Raw genomic sequence first — 15,735 nt, 5'->3', positions numbered from 1 at the left:
CGTCTTGCAGGTATGTGCATACACACGTACGAAGATTAGAAACACGAACACACACCCGGCCCCGAAGGTGAAAAATAGACAATAGGAATGAAACGGAAACAAAAAACCTCAGCCTTTATCTTCTGGTGTGAGCGACAGTGAGCGAGAGTGGAGCGGGCGCCGCTAGGAAGCCGTCCCTCCGAAGACGGAGCGCCGGGCGCCGGGAGGACCTTTCCCGGGGGCTCTGATGCCGGGAGGAGATGGGAGGGCCCGGCGCCTGCGTGCCCCGTCCAGGCCCCGCCCCGCCTGCGTGCCCCGCCCCCCGGGTGCCCGTCCAGGCCCCGCCCCGTCCCTCCTGCGTGCCCCGCCTCCGCGCCCTCCCTACGCTCCCGGCGTCCCCACACCCGCGAGAGTCAGCAGCCCGAGCTCGCGGCCGCCTCACAATCAGGGCCCGGCGCCGGCGTGACGTCACCGCTCCGCGGCCCGCCTCCTGCGCCCGGAAAGAAGCGGCCGCCCATTGGCTGCGCCGCTGGCGGCCTCGGGGCCAATGACGGCGCGGCGAGCGGCGGGGTCCGGCCTTGACGTTGTGCTGGTCGCCCTAGGGTTTATTTGGCTCCGGGGCCCCGCACCGCCGCCATTACGATCCCGCAGCGTCCGAGGTCGTCCCCCCTCCTCTCGCCCCCGCCCCGCGGCGCCCCGCCGCCCGCTCTGCGCCCCTGTGTCCCCGCCTCCGGCGGTCGGGAGCCGCGCGCGGGCCCGCGGAGACCATGTCCTGACTGAGGGGGCGCGGAGGCGGCGCGGAGGGAGGCGGAGAGGGGCCGGGCTGGGCTCGCCACCGAGGGCAGCTCGGGGGGTCGCCGCCGGGCTCCGAGGCTCGGACGGAGAGGAGGAGCCGGAGCTGGAGGAGGAGCCGCCGCCGCCGCCAGGTAACCGGGCCTCGGGAGGGCGCCCCGCGCAGCCCCGCCGGCCGAGGCCTCCTGCCGCCGATCAGGCCGCCGGGGTCCGGGCCCCCGCCCCGCGCTCCGCGGCCGGCGCGGGGAGGCCGGGGCCGGGCCTGGTGCCGCCGCCGCGCCCCGTTGTGTGCTTCCCGGCGCGGGCACAGGCGGGCGGCGAGGGTGGGTCCGCCGCTTGTTTACAGACCGCGATGCCCCGGCTGGACGCGCCGCCCGCCGCCGCCTCCGCCGGCTCCCCGCCCCCAGGGCTCCCCGGCCGCCCGGGGCGGGAGCGGGGCCGCCGTGGGTTTGCCCCCCACTCCCGGCGGGAGGCCCGTCACTGCCGGCGCGGCCCCCGAGCTCGCGTTCCTGTCTCCGGCGCCGCCTCCGCGCCCCGCGGCCCCTGGGCCGCCGCCAGCGCCGTCTTCGGGAGAGAAGGTGGGGGCCGGGCCGGAGGAGCCGCGGCCTGGGCGCCGCCGTCCGCCCCGCCGGGCTCTGGGGGCAAGCAGGCGGCTTCCTCGGGCGGCCGGCGGGACCTGCAGACAAAAGGGCCGCCAGCGGCACCTGCTCGGCGCAGGCCGGCGCGAGGGCCCCTCCCCGGGAAGTTGGGCCGGGCCGGCGCCGCGGACGCGCTGGTGCTCTGAAACGGGCTGGTGGGGGGCTTTGCATCCCGGAACCCCGCAGGCTGTCGGGGTAAGCGCCACCCTCTGCGCCCGGGTTTGGGTCTGTCCGGGCTGCGATGCCGGCAGGCAGTTGTGGGGGGGGGGGGAAGGCTGTGCCGGGAGCACCGCCGAGGAGACCTCCCCGCCCCGGGCCGGGCCGCACAGGGAGAGGTTCTGTTCTGAGCGGTGCTGCGGGGCCCTTTTGGGTTGGCGGCCTTACCCCTCGTGTGACCTCCAGGGGACCCCTGTCTGGACCGAGCGTGGATGACTCAGTGTACAAGCCACAAGCCAGGGGAGCCATTAGGAGTTTTGGTCTTGGCTTGTGCCATGGGCCTTGGGAAAGTCACCCGAACTACGTGAGAAGTCCAGCTGGGTCCCCCCTCTTCTTTGTTAGTTGGATGAGGTGGTTTTTGAAGAAGTGGGCAGCCGGGCTCCTCCTCGAGGGTGGGTTCTCAGGACAAGATGTGCAGGCAGCCACCTCCTTACGCTGAACTCTCACAACACTGCTTCTGTTGGGTGTTGGGAGACCAAGAGGACCGTCCTGGTATCTCCATTTTGGGGCGGATGCTATTTGTCATGGGGGTTTCTGTTTCCGTGGATGTTTCAGCACCTTTTATTAGAGCTTCAGACACCCGTGTGCTTACTCGTGGTATGTGCTTAGGGTAATGTCCAGCTCCGGTCTGGACCCAGCTCTGTACACTGGTAAGGTAATGGCCGAGCTCACATCCAGAGTCTGAGGCCTGACATGATGTGGGAGCTCACAGCCTGGTCGTACAGTATTGGGCCCATTGCCTCCGTGTGTACCATCGATACTGTGTACCATCGATACAGTGAGCGCAGTGTCCCCGCTCTGTTCTGACTGTGCTCTGATGCTGAATGGCGGCTGTCGGTGAACGGGAGCTGAGGGGGCAGACCCTGGCACCTGTTGAACACCCACTGGCTTTGGAGGATTGCTGCTCATGCCCCTCCCCCCAGCAGCCTCCTTCGGGTTTTCCCCTGATGCGGTGCTTCCTTTGGAATGTTTATGCTCTGCTTATGCTTTGGGTAAATAAGATCCTGCACATCTTAACATTCTCACCTCCTCGGATCATAACATAAAACCTTCCAGAACACTCCTAACCACATGCAGAGTCCAGTGTAAGCTCCCTGGTGTGGTGGTCAAGTTTCTCTATAATCTGGTTCCTTCTCCAGACTTAACTCTTCCTTTTTCCCTGTGTGAATCCTTAGTTCCAGCAAATGAACTTATTTGTCGTTACTGCAGAGGGTCTCCAGTTGGCCTTTCTTTATGCCCTTTTCTCTGTTTTAAACCCTCTTCCGCTTGTCTCCATGGATATGCGTTACTCTGGGCTCAGTTGATGCTTGTCTCCTGAGAGAGCTTTTTGCCGACTTCAACCCCAAGGGATCTATTCATTCCTCTCTTGTGTAGGACTTTCCTCTTTCTTCTTCTTCTCGCACATGCCAGCCTGGATTTCAGTTTGTCTTTTTATGAAGTCTTTATTCTGCTTCCTAATAGATTTTTAAGATCTCTGAGAAATGGGTACGAATCCTAAACTCCATAGAGACAGACCATATATCATATATTCAGCAGTGAAAATGTGCAGGCTTAGTCTCAGGAAGTATTTTTGGTCATGGAGGTATTTTAGGATTGCAGTTTGTATTGAAGTTTCTGGAACTTTGATGATTTGTGAGACAAAATATTTGAAATTATGGCGGTCTCTGAAAATGTTAGGGTGTGTGTGTGCTCAGTGTGTTTATATGTGTCATCAGCACGGTTTTATTCCTGTGCTCACCATTTTGATAATGGTCATGTCTAATGAAAAGTACTGCAGTTCATCGTTTGCTTCGGATTTGAGTCTGGGACAGTGGCTGCTGTTGGAGGTTGGCAGCAGTGACACTCGGGGTGTGTGGGTAATGTGGAGCCTCCTGGGAAAGCAAAGGATCTGCAGTCCCAGTTTCCATCCTTCACCTCAGATGCTGGGGCAAGTGTCACTGATCACGAGGCAGATGAACTCCCAATGTGTGATTCACGGCTACCTGTCAGCAGAGTGAGGAAAACACGGCCAGCTGGGCCTATGCCTTTGTGTGCCGCGGTGACACATGTAATTATGGAGCCCATGGGTGGATGCGGATGTAGTTGGAAAACAGGAGTGTGTGTTTCTGTTGTGCTGTGGGTGTGAGTAAAAGGCCTGGCATTTGATGGCACATTTTATGCATTCATAATCTCAGCAGTAAACCATCTTGATGCGTCTATGTGGAGACGTGTCCTCTTCCTCCGGTTCATCAAACTATTTATCCCTTAAAACTGACTGGTTTTTAGGAAGTAGTTTACATAACTTTTAAAGCTTCAGAAACCTTTTAGCCTAATTGAAGCTAAAATTAGCCTGTTAATAAACTTTACAGAAATGCTAGACATTTTTACATACACTGCTTGGGTTTGTAAAAGATACTTTCATAGAATTATACCAGTAATTTGCCTCTTGAGAAATCTGGATCAGTTAACATTCTTTGCTTTCTGGAAGGGTGGTATTTTGAGATTTTTGACACGAACCATCAGTTTGAATTTCAAAATGGATTTGGTCTGGTAAATTGAGTAGAAATTTGATACTTTTCAGCCTAGTGAAATTGAACTTTTTAGTAGTGAAAAAAATGAATTCTCTATTTTTATAGTTCACCCCCTCCTCAACCAACACAACACAATTTCTTTTTTTTTTTACAACACAATTTTTGTCACCCTTTGTCAGGTCAGATCTTTATGTGGATTGAATTCACATAAATAAAAAATATTTGGCCCTGGCTGCTGTGGCTCAGTGGGTAGGGCGTGGTCCCGTGCACGGAGAGGTCCTGGCTGGATTCCTGGTCAGGGCGCATGCCTGGGTTATGGCCCATTCCCAGTAGGTGGTGTGCAGGAGGCAGCCGATGGAAGTTTCTCTCTCTCTCAATCTCCCTCTCTCTAAAATCAATTTAAAAATCATTAAAAAATATTTGGGTGGATAAGGCATTATTGGAAATCAGTTGAGGATTGTGGGGAAGGGGGAAAACTCTCCTTTCCCTCCTCTGGTTCTTTTGGCTCGCTGAATAAGCACATCAACAGGAGGCAGGTTGGCAATATAAAACACATTTAATCATCTGCAGAGGTTCAGCGGTAATAGAAAGGCTGGTTGAGGTGTCAGGCATTCGGAGCGAGGGCTGAGGGAAGGTGCCTTGGATTTGAGTTAAGTAGAAAGATCACCTGCCCTGCAGATGGGTGGGAAGTTACCTCTGATAATTTTTCCAGTTCCGGTTACCTGGGCAGCCCCGGGGCTGTGGCAGAAGCTTCTCCTGAAGCTCACATTGCTTTAGCCCACAATAATCTGCATGCCACTGAGGCCTTTTGTGGGGCTTGCTCTGTTCCCCACAGGATCCATTTGTTTCTTTTTAAATAACGGCTTCATTGAGGTTTATCTCATTCACCCTTAAGTTCACCCTTTTAAAGTATGCTGTCATTGGCTTTTAGCGCACTCACAGAGTTGTGTGGCCAGCGACACTGTACAGAACATTCTCATCCCCTTAAAGAGACCGTGCCCATTAGCAGTCGTTTCTTCCTTTGCTTGAGCTCCTGGCAACACGACTCTCTGTCTGTCTCTGTGGGTGTGCCTATTCTGTACATTCTTATATGTGGAGTCAACAATCTATGACCTCTTCTGTCTGGCTTGGAAGCTGTAGCATAATGTTTTCAGGGATTATCGGTATGACAGCATGTATCAGTGTTTCATTCCTTTTTGTGGCTGAATAGTTAATATTCCATTGAATGTTTATCTCTTTGTTGATTGGACATTTAGTTGTTTCCACTTCGTGTCTGTTATGAAATGTGTGTACAGTTTCTGTGTGGGCACGTGCTTCATTTTGCTGGGTCAGATGGTCACTGTTTACCCTTGGAGGGACTGCCAGGCTGGGCTCCAGAGCGGCTGCCCCATTTCACCTGTTAGCACTGAGGAGCCACATGTCACCGTCAGTCTGTGGCAGCCTTCCTAGCCCAGGGCCATCTCCCCGCTCCGATTTGCATTTTCTTCCCGGTACTGAGCATCTTTCCATGTTCTCACTCGCCATTGGTGTCTCTTCGTTAGAGAAGTGTCCATTGTAATCCTGCTCCATCTCTCAGTTGGGTTATTTATCTTTTATTGTTGAGTTGTAAGCATTCTTTATATATTCTGGATAAAAGTCCGGTAAGTGATTTGCAAATATTTTCTCCTGTGTTTTGGTGGTCTTTTCTCTTTCTTTGGAGCACAGAGGTTTTAATTTTGGTGTAGGCCAACTTACCTTTTCTTTTGTCATCTCCAAGAAGCCATTGTCCAATCCATGGTCCAGAAGATGCACATCTGTTTTTGCCTAAGAATTTTACTTCTTACATGTATGTCTGTAATAATTCTGAGTTTTTTTTTTTTTAATATAGTACGAGGTATAAACATGCAGACCCCCCCCCCCAATTTTGTAGAGACAGCCATTATTTCAAATATTTATTTTGTCCCATAAATCATCAAAGTCCCAGAAACCCCAATACTTAGAAGAATACAGACTGTATATCCCAGAATGCCTGTATAACCAGAACTGCTTTGTCAGAGTAGGTCTTCACGTTTTCAGTGCTGGATCTATGACATGTGGTCTCTATAGGTACAAGGTTTATCGTGCATACCCATTACCCAGAGTCTTAAAAATCTAATAGGAGCAGAATAAGGAATTAAAAGGTACAAAGAGTTCCAGGCCAGCACGTGAAGGAAACCGTGTGGGAGGGGAGCACTCAGTGCCGGAGCAGTGCTGTGGGCTGAGGGCCGGTGAGGGGAAGGCACTGCTGGCCGGGCTGGGCCCGCCTCACTCCTCCCCAGGCCTGGGCCCGTCCCTCACAGCTGGGAGGGGGGCGGGATTGAGGAAGGAGGGTCATCCTCTTCCGTGTGGGTCCTCTTGACACCCAGGAAGAGCACTAGTATGAAGTTGAAAATCTGAGGCCATATACTTTATAGAAATTCATTCAACAAATTAATAATTACTGGGTATCTACTCTGTGATCAGAGATTTAGGATTCTCAAAAAGTACATTACAAAAACTGTTCCAAAGGCTCCTGAAGTTAAAACATTGAGTTATGACGCGTTCAGTGTTCAGCGTTTGCGAAAGTAACTGTACATACTGGATGTTGAGATTCCCCCTGTGAAAAGACATTACGTTACTGGTATTTACACTCCAGTGTGAGAGACATCAAGGAGCACATAGAAGCTGAAACCGGTGTGGCTCAGCGGTGGAGCGTTGGCCTGCGGACTGAAGGGTCCCAGGTTCGATTCCGGTCGGGGGCATGTACATTGGTTGCGGGCACATCCCCGTGGGGGGTGTGTGGGAGGCAGCTGGTCGATGTTTCTCTCATCGATGTTTCTAGCTCTCTGTCTCTCTCCCTTCCCCTCTGTAAAAAATCAAAAAAATATATATAAGGAGCACATAAGAAAAGGGAAGACAAGCAGGTGGGGATGAGGGCTCTGCGGAGAGTGAAAGTGGGGTGATGTGGTGAGAATGACGAGTGTCAGGGCCCGTGCTCTGAGGACAAGCTGGGTAACCAGGTCTCCGGACAGTGGCTGGCCTGTCAGTCTGTGCAAAGACACAGAACTCTTCAGCTGAGGACGAGCTTGCTGGGTAAGGAACAGCAAAACCCACTGTTGTGTAAAGATTTGCAAGAAAGATTGGGGAATTGCAATTTTATTCCGAATGGCTTGGGGAGAGAATTTCATGTCCTTGTTTGGTGAATTGGTTTATATTTCTAAGGACTCCTCTAGCTTCTATGTAAGGCTGTGAAAGTATCTTATAAATTGTTAGTTTATTGTGTGATGTGCCCACACACACACACACACACACACACACGTATTTTCCCTAGAACTGTTTGAAAGTTGTTTGCAGACTTGATACTCTTTTATCCTTAGATATTTGTGTGTATTTTGTAAGAATAAGGGCTTTCTCTTACATAACCACAATACAATGATCAAAGTCAGGAAATTAACATTGTATAATAGTATTATGTCATTTTTAATAAGAATGAGTTTCCGAAATCATATTCAGATTTTGTCAGTTGTCCGATTAATGGTTTTTTGTTTTGTTTTTTTAATATAAAGAAGAAAAAAAAACCTTAATTTTTTGTGTGTGGCAGTTAGTTATCAAGCTTCTTTAATTGGGATAGTAATGTCTGTGTTTTTTATGATAATGTTTTCTTAAAATATATTTTATTGATTTTTTACTGAGAGGAAGAGAGAGGGATAGTGAGTTAGAAACATCGATGAGAGAGAATTACCGACCAGCTGCCTATTGCACACCCCTTACCGGGGATGTACTCACAACCAAGGTACATCCCCTTGACCAGAATGGAATCCGGGACCTTTCAGTCCTCAGACCGACGCTCTATCCACTGAGCCAAACCGTTTTCGGCTATGATAATGTTTTTAAAAATATATTTTATTGATTTCAGAGAGGAAGGGAGAGGGGGAGAGAGAAATATCAATGATAAGAGATAATCATTGATTGGCTGTCTCCTGCACACCTCATATTGGGCATTGAGCCCACAACCTGGGCATGTGTGGCCGGAATCAAACCTGGGACCCTTCAGTCTGCAGACAGACGCTCTATCCACTGAGCAAAACTGGCTTGTGCTGCCCACTATTTTTAATATTCATGGATGATTATTTTATGAATCTGTTGTATAGATTGACAAATCGTGATTTTCTAATCCAGTTATTCTTTTCTTTTACTAGTTGGATTTCTACTGTAAAGAAAATCTATTTGTTTATTTATCTACACCTGTGTAGACATGAAGTTTTGTTTTATTTTCAATGCTTTAATATCCTTTACTGTTATTTTTTATGTGGATGTCCAACTTGATTCAGATTTGGCCAGTGGGAACCCTTCATGCTAATTTCAGTGTCCTTTTTAAAAAAATTTACGATATTAGGTGTGAATATATTTGAAAATGGATATTTCTTAGAGCAGTTTTAGGTTCACACTAAAATTTCCTCTACCTTTTAAAAACTCATTTTTTTAACTCATTTTTTTGAGAACTGATGATATTTTTAAAAATGTTTCCTGTATATTAATGACTAAACAACTTTGTTAAGAAGTAGATTAAAAAAAATAGACAGGTGTGTATAGCTTCGGTTCATAGCAAAATTGAGCAGAAGGTAGAGTAGTCATAGCTCTCATCCCCACACATGCACACCTGCTCCGACTGCCAGCACCCGGAGCAGAGATGTGTTTGTTAAAGTGATGAAGCTCCTGGCACATCACTGATGGGTCAGAGCCCAGTTCACATTGGGGCTGATTCTTGGCGTTGCACATTGTGTGGGCTTTGACAGTGTAAATGACAGGTAACACATTGTCATGTCATATGGAGTCTCACTACCCTAAAGCTCCTCTGTGCTCTGCTCTTCATCCTTCCCTCCACCCTAACATCAACCCATCTTATTATTGTCTCCATACGGGCCTCTTCTAGCATCTCAGATAGTTGGAATGAGTTATAGAGTATTTCAGATTGGCGGCTTTTCTTAGTAACATGCATTTAAGTTCCTCATGTCTTTTCATGGCTTGATAACTCGTTTCCTTTTAGTACTGAGTGGTATTTAATTGTTTAATTGTTTAATACTACTACAATTTACGCATTCACCTGCGGAAGGACGTGTTGGTTGCTTGCACGTATAGGCAGATATGGATAAAGCTGCTGTAAATGTGTGCAGGCTTTGGTGTGGACATAATTTTTCAACCCTTTTGGGTAAACACCAAGATGCACAATTGCTTACGGTAAGAAAGAGCAGGTTCCGTTTTGTGAGACACTGCCAGACTCTTTCTAAGCGTCTGTCCCATTTGCATCCCCACCAGCAGCGAGTGAGAGGACTGGTCCACGTCCCTAGTCAGCGTTTGGTGTCATCAGGGTTCTGGGTTTTGGTCATTTTAGTAGGTCAGCAGTGGTGTCTCATTGCTGTTTTAGTTTGCAGTTCCTTACTGACATAAGATACTGGGCATTTTTTCATGACTCTTTGCCATCTGCATATGTTCATTGGTGAGGTGTCTGTTCAGGTCCTTTACCCATGTTTTAATTGGGTGGTTTTGTTTGTTTTCGTATTGTTGAGTTTCAAGAGTTCTTTGTATATCTTGGATAACAGTCTTTTATCAGATGTGTCTTTTGCATATATAGTCTCCTATTCTCTGGCTCTTTTGGACATTCTTTGGACAGTGTGTTTTGCAAAGCAGTTTTTTAATTTGAACCAATCCCACCTATCAATTATTTCTTTCATTGGATTGTGCCCTTGGTACTTTATTTAAAAAGACATTGTCATAGCCAAGGTTATCTAGATTTTCTTTTTATTTTCTAGGAATTTTATAGTTCTGCATTTTACATTAGATCTGTGCTTAATTGAAAAAAAATAGATATATATAGACTTCAGAGAGGAAGGGAGAGGAAGAGAGAGATAGAAACATTGATGACGAGAGAGAATTATTGATTGGCCATCTCTCACATGCTCCCCACCCGGGATTGAGCCCACAACCTCAGCATGTGTCCTGACTGTGACTTCTGGTTCATAGGTTGATGCTCAGGCTGTGCTTGATTTTTTGTGTGTGTGAAGGGTGTGAGGTCTGTGTCTAGAGACTTTCTTTTTTTATTGCATGTGTATATTTAACACCACTTTTCGAAAGGACTACCTTTTCCCCATCGTATTGCCTTTACTGCTTTCCAAGATCAGTTGACTCTATGTATGTGAGCCTATTTCCATTGATCTATTTTTCTGTTCTTTTATCAGTATCCCAGTCTTGATTACTGTCTATAATATAAAAGGCTAATATGCCAAGTGTCCCCTCGGGGGTTCAACTGGGAGACTGGGTGTTTGATCACTCGCTATGATGTCCGCTGCCATCAGGGGCCGGCATGGAATGAAGGAAAGCTCTGGCCAGCAGCTGGCAGCCTGAAGGCCCCGATTGGCCCCGATTACCAGCTAGGCCTAGGGACCCTATCCTTGCAAGAATTTCATGCACCGGGCCTCTAGCAGCTTTATATTAAGTCTTGATGTCAGGGTAGTCAGTCCTCTTTATTTTTTTCTTCAGTACTCTGTTGGCTATTCTGAGTCTTATACTTCTCTATATAAACTTTAGAATTAGTTTGTTGCTAAATAACTTGCTGGGATTTTGATTGGGATTGCATTGAATCTTTTGATCCATTTGGGAAGAACTGAGATTTTGACAATGTTGTCTTCCTATCCATGAACATGGAATGTCTCTTTAGTTCTTCGATTTCTTTCATTAGAGTTCTGGAGTTCATATATATTTTGTTATAGTTAATCTTAAATATTTCAACTTTTGAGGATGCTGATGTTAATGTTTTAAATTTCATATTCAATTGCCGGTATATAGGAAGGTAATTAACTTCTGTATATTAACCTTGTATCCTGTAACCTTGCTGTAATCACCTGTTAGCTCTAGGAATTTTAAAATATATATATATTTTATTGATATTTTACAGAGAGGAAGGGAGAGAGATAGGCAGAAAGGTCGATGAGAGAGAAACATCGACCAGCTGCCTCCTGCACACCCCCCACCGGGGATGTGCCCGCAACCAAGATACATGCCCTTGACCGGAATCGAACCCGGGACCTTTCAGTCTGCAGACCGACGCTCTACCACTGAGCCATACCGGTTTCGGCAGCTCTAGGAATTTTTTTATTTTTTAATTTAAATCATGAATGAGTGTTGGATTTTGTCAATGCCTTTTCTGCATGTGTTCATATGTGGGTTGTTTTTTTTTTTGGGGGGGGTTGTATCCTGCTGATATGATGGATTACATTATTGATTTTTAAACTGAATGAGCCTTGCATATCTGGGATAAACTCTACTTGGTTGTGGTATATAATTGTTGGGTTAGATTTACTACTATTTTGTTGAGGATTTAAAAAAAAATAAATATATTTTATTGATTTTTTTACAGAGAGAAAGGGAGAGGGATAGAGAGTTAGAAACATCGATCACTTGCCTCCTGCACTCCTCCTACTGGGGATGTGCCCGCAACCAAGGTACATGCCCTTGACCGGAATCGAACCCGGGGCCTTTTAATCTGACGGCTGATGCTCTATCCACTGAGCCAAACCAGTTAGGGCATTGTTGAGGATTTTTGCATCTGTGTTCATGAGAGACATTGCAAAGACAGATTTTATTACGTCAGTTTAAGTCTGTTTTAGGTTTTCTGAAGTGTGATTCATTTTGCAAGTTTAGGATGAAAGAAACTTTGATTCATATTTTGACACATTTCCTTTCTTTTGTGCATTGTACCTGTGAGTTGGTGAAAGGAGCTATATTCTTGTTTCCAAATGTTTCAGCGTTGCTTCTCAAACAGTTCTGAGTAGCATCTGAACAGTCTGCAGTATGCTGCTTCCTGCTCCTTTTCTCGCCGTGGCAACCTAGGCCTTGGTGTTCAGCCTAGAACAGCATCTGTCACCTTTCTGATTTAAAAACTTTTCCCTGTGAAGAATCACATGCACACAGAGGGATCAGCAGTAAAATTCGCAGGTATCTGTCCCCAGCTGCAGAGTTAACCACAGCATGAGCCCTGTGGCTGACATCTCGTTATTAGTGGCAGCCACTTTGTTCTGAGCTCTGGCCACGGGAGTGGATCCCACCTTCCAGAATTCCTTCCGTTCGCCTGAGATAGCTCAGAGCGCTCCTCTCCTTCAGGCACTCAGTGTGTCTCTGCAACGGCTCCATTCCATGCCAGGACCCCTGAGCCCGAAGTTTTGAAAGCTTGGCAGCTTGATTCCAACTGAGGGGAGAGAGTGGTACAGGGAACTCACCGTGTTCAGACCCAGCCAGGCCCAGAGGAAATGCAGGAGTTTCACATGTCACTCGCAGCGTGATTGCTTGGACCTGATAAGAACTTCATGAGAGAGAGGAGCCGTGAGCCACCCTTACAGGACTGAGGTCCACACCAGCAGCACTTGTGTTTCTCGGGTGGTGCCTGAAGCGGCGGTCGCCAGCCTTTCGGACCTCGGACCACCATTGGCGACCGCTGCCTTAAAGTGCCTATTATTGGGGGGTGGTGTTCTGTTTGGGCGACAGTGAGTGTCAGATGGGGAGGAGCTGAGGGTTTGTGCCACTGCTTCAGGTGGTCTTGCTATTGGGAGATTTGTGCTGATGGCCGCGCCCTGATGGATTTGGAAAGGTGCTTAGAGGTGCTCGCAGTTCTGACCTGGCCTGAGGCAGGTGGGTGCAGTTGGAAGGGAGGAAAGAGCTGATTGGACAGAGACCACTAGAGAGAGCATGCGGGGAGAAGGCAGAGGAAAGATGATTTTGAGCTTATGCTGGTGCAGGGGCATTGGCGGTGTCCTCGGTGGGGAGGGAGAAGTCCGGTGGGAGTGGTTGTCAGAGGAAGATAAGAGGGTTCCTGTGGGATGTGACCCCGATTGGAGCCCTGGGATGAGGTCAGATCGTAGACAGAGGCTTCCGCGTATCGACAGTCTTCGGGGTCTCGCTCAGACCAGTTATTTTTTCGGTTGACTGTGGTGAGGAAGACAGTGATGTAGAAAGATGCTGAGGAGAAAAGAGGACTTAACTGGAATTTTTGGCTTAAGAGTTAAGTAGTACTTTAGCCGAAACCGGTTTGGCTCAGTGGTAGAGCGTCGGTCTGAGGACTGAAAGGTCCCGGGTTCGATTCCGGTCAAGGGCATGTACATTGGTTGCGGGCACATCCCTGGTGGGGGGTGTGCAGGAGGCAACTGGTCGATGTTTCTCTCTCATCGATGTTTCTAGTTCTCTATCTCTCTCCCTTCCTCTCTGTGAAAAAATCAATAAAATATATTAAAAAAAAAAGAGTTAAGTAGTACTTTATATAAATATTATAATTCACTATTAATTACCTTGCAATATTTTAGCAGAACATGAAAATTCAGCATGTTTGGAATAAATATCCTTTTAGTTTTTAGCTTCATCTATATTCCCCTAAGATGCTTTTTGAACATTTGTAAATCTCTACAGGTTTATTATATTAATACTATGTCAACAATTACATTAACAGATACTTCTGCTACTAAATATAGACTGATATTACTAAAGCTAACTTAGCGCCTGAAAGACTGAGATCAGTCCTTTCTTTGGGTAATTTGTCATTTGGAACTGGCAGCTGAGCTTCTCTCTGTTTCCTAAGGAGCTGGTACTTTAGGGTTATTTCCCTTCTCTAGTTCCTTCCCAGGGTGTCAGTAGGTTGGGGGAATTTGTAGTATAGACTTCAGCATAGATATGTCTTCTACAGTGTTTAAGTAGAGCTTCACAAATATGGCCTACTTAATTGTTATTAAGCATGACAATATAAAAGATGTTCAATTATTAGCCCCCCCCCCGCCCCCTCCCCCCCCCCGGCCACTAACCATATACCCATAATTATTGTGCTTTTATTATTATTTGACCCAGGAAGGATAGAACCCACAGCAGTGAGGGACTTGTACTGGACACGGGGGATGTGCTTGGAGACGTGCGGAGAGTTTGATGCACAAGTGGGTTCCTGGCCTTTGTTTCACAGGGTGGGACCTGCTGCAGTTCCATTGGAGCCAAAGAATATATGTTCTAAGGGTGGCAGTTGTGTCTGGTTTCCTTAAATAAGGTCCAGATTATGCAGAGTTTATTGTTGCTTAATTGTACCAATTAATTGAAGTATGATTAATTGGATAGAACCGGAAGTTTGCGTTAATATAAAATCAGACTTGAAAATTAAATTTACTTGGGCATCTGAATATATCTTAATAACTTAAAAAGATATTTAATAATGGTGTTGTTTTTCAGTGTGCAATACTTACAGAGCTGGTTGCTGTTAAAAAAGATTTTATGTCCTTTTAGGGATGTTGACATCTGGAAGAAAAAAATGTACTTAGTGTTAGTTTCATCTCAATAATGCAAAATCACATAGTTGAGCTGTTGCTATCTTTTCTCTTACATTCCATTTACTGATTACCCCTGGTATAAATGGCTCTCTCAGATAATCCTCTCCAGTGAATTTTAGCTTTCTGCTACCAAAAAGCAGTATTTTCCCCAAGTTTCAATTTCTCATAGAGTGGATATTGTTTCTATCATTATCTAATCCTAATATATAAAAACCCAGGGTCTGTAACATCCAAAATGACTGAAGGCTCGACCCACCTGAAGTCAGTCCTGCAGTCAGTGCTGGGTTGCCATGGCGACTAACACTGTCTGCCCCTGGTGCGTGCGTGGCAACCCAGCACTGACTGCTGAGGGGGCTGCAGATCAGGCCCGGAGAGAGGCAGGGTCTGATCCACAGCCTCCGTGGCAGCTGCTGATCAGCTGATGCCTCTCTTTCTCTCTGGGCTTCGCCCGCAGCTGTGCCTCTGTTTCTCTCTGGGCCAGCTCGGGGTCTGCTGATCAGCCCGCCTCTCCGATCGGGCCTGGAGATAGGATTTTTGGAAGGGAAGGGCTATAACCATGCACATAGGGACACTGATTCTTCAGTTTTTTATGCCAAACTTTTTTTGTCAGACAGGGACATTTAAATATGTTATGCTGGCACATTTATTCTATGAAGATTAGCTAAGATAATTAAGGTAAGCTGTTCGGTTGAACCTAAAAACATATCAAAGCAGGGAGTAGTCAAAGGATGCATGGACTTTTGAATGTGAATATTGTAAATGAAATACTGAGATTACTTGCAGTATCCCTGTCATTTGTTCTTGTCATGTAAGTTTCTACTGTTCATTTTAACTCCCAATAGCATGAGCAAGTGATTATTTTCCCCTGAGAAACTAAAGGGAGAAACTGCCTAATTAATATGAAAACTGCCATTAAATCTCAACGGTCCACTGTAGGGATACTTACATGATTCTAGTTCTCTGGCTTTTAAAACACTTGTCACGTCGTGTGTGATCAGTGTGTGCAAACTAAATTTAAAGCTGTAAGCAAGGCAGATACAAACCAGCGAGGCCGGGGATACCGCTGCTGAAGAAAGCCTTCGAAACTAAATAGAAGCAAATGCTGTTTTGTGTTCGTTTTCTCCTGGGTTCATACCAGCTTTCCCCCATCGGTGAGCACAGCGTGCCAGGTGGGAATTGACTAGCGCTACTAAGTTATGTGAATGTGCATTCAGTGCTCAGCCGGTTAAGGGTTCATAGAAAAATGTCTTT

At 47.2% G+C, this 15,735-nt stretch overlaps 1 protein-coding gene across 1 annotated transcript in view; it reads left to right on the top strand.

Annotated features, from left to right (window-relative positions):
* The first annotated feature begins 759 nt into the window (after positions 1-759).
* The window catches only part of ZRANB1 (zinc finger RANBP2-type containing 1), a 44,410-nt gene continuing 29,434 nt past the window's right edge, over positions 760-15,735 (top strand). Inside the window, exon 1 of the mRNA XM_084904471.1 lies at positions 760-905. The gene's annotated coding sequence lies outside the window, so the exon portion shown is untranslated. The remainder of the gene's footprint in view (positions 906-15,735) is intronic.

This window comes from Pipistrellus hanaki (assembly GCF_964339955.1).
Source record: "Pipistrellus hanaki genome assembly, chromosome: 14".
Taxonomy (NCBI): domain Eukaryota; kingdom Metazoa; phylum Chordata; class Mammalia; order Chiroptera; family Vespertilionidae; genus Pipistrellus; species Pipistrellus hanaki.
The sequence above is the reverse complement of the archived record's forward strand: the minus strand, read 5'-3'. Positions and strand labels throughout refer to the sequence as shown.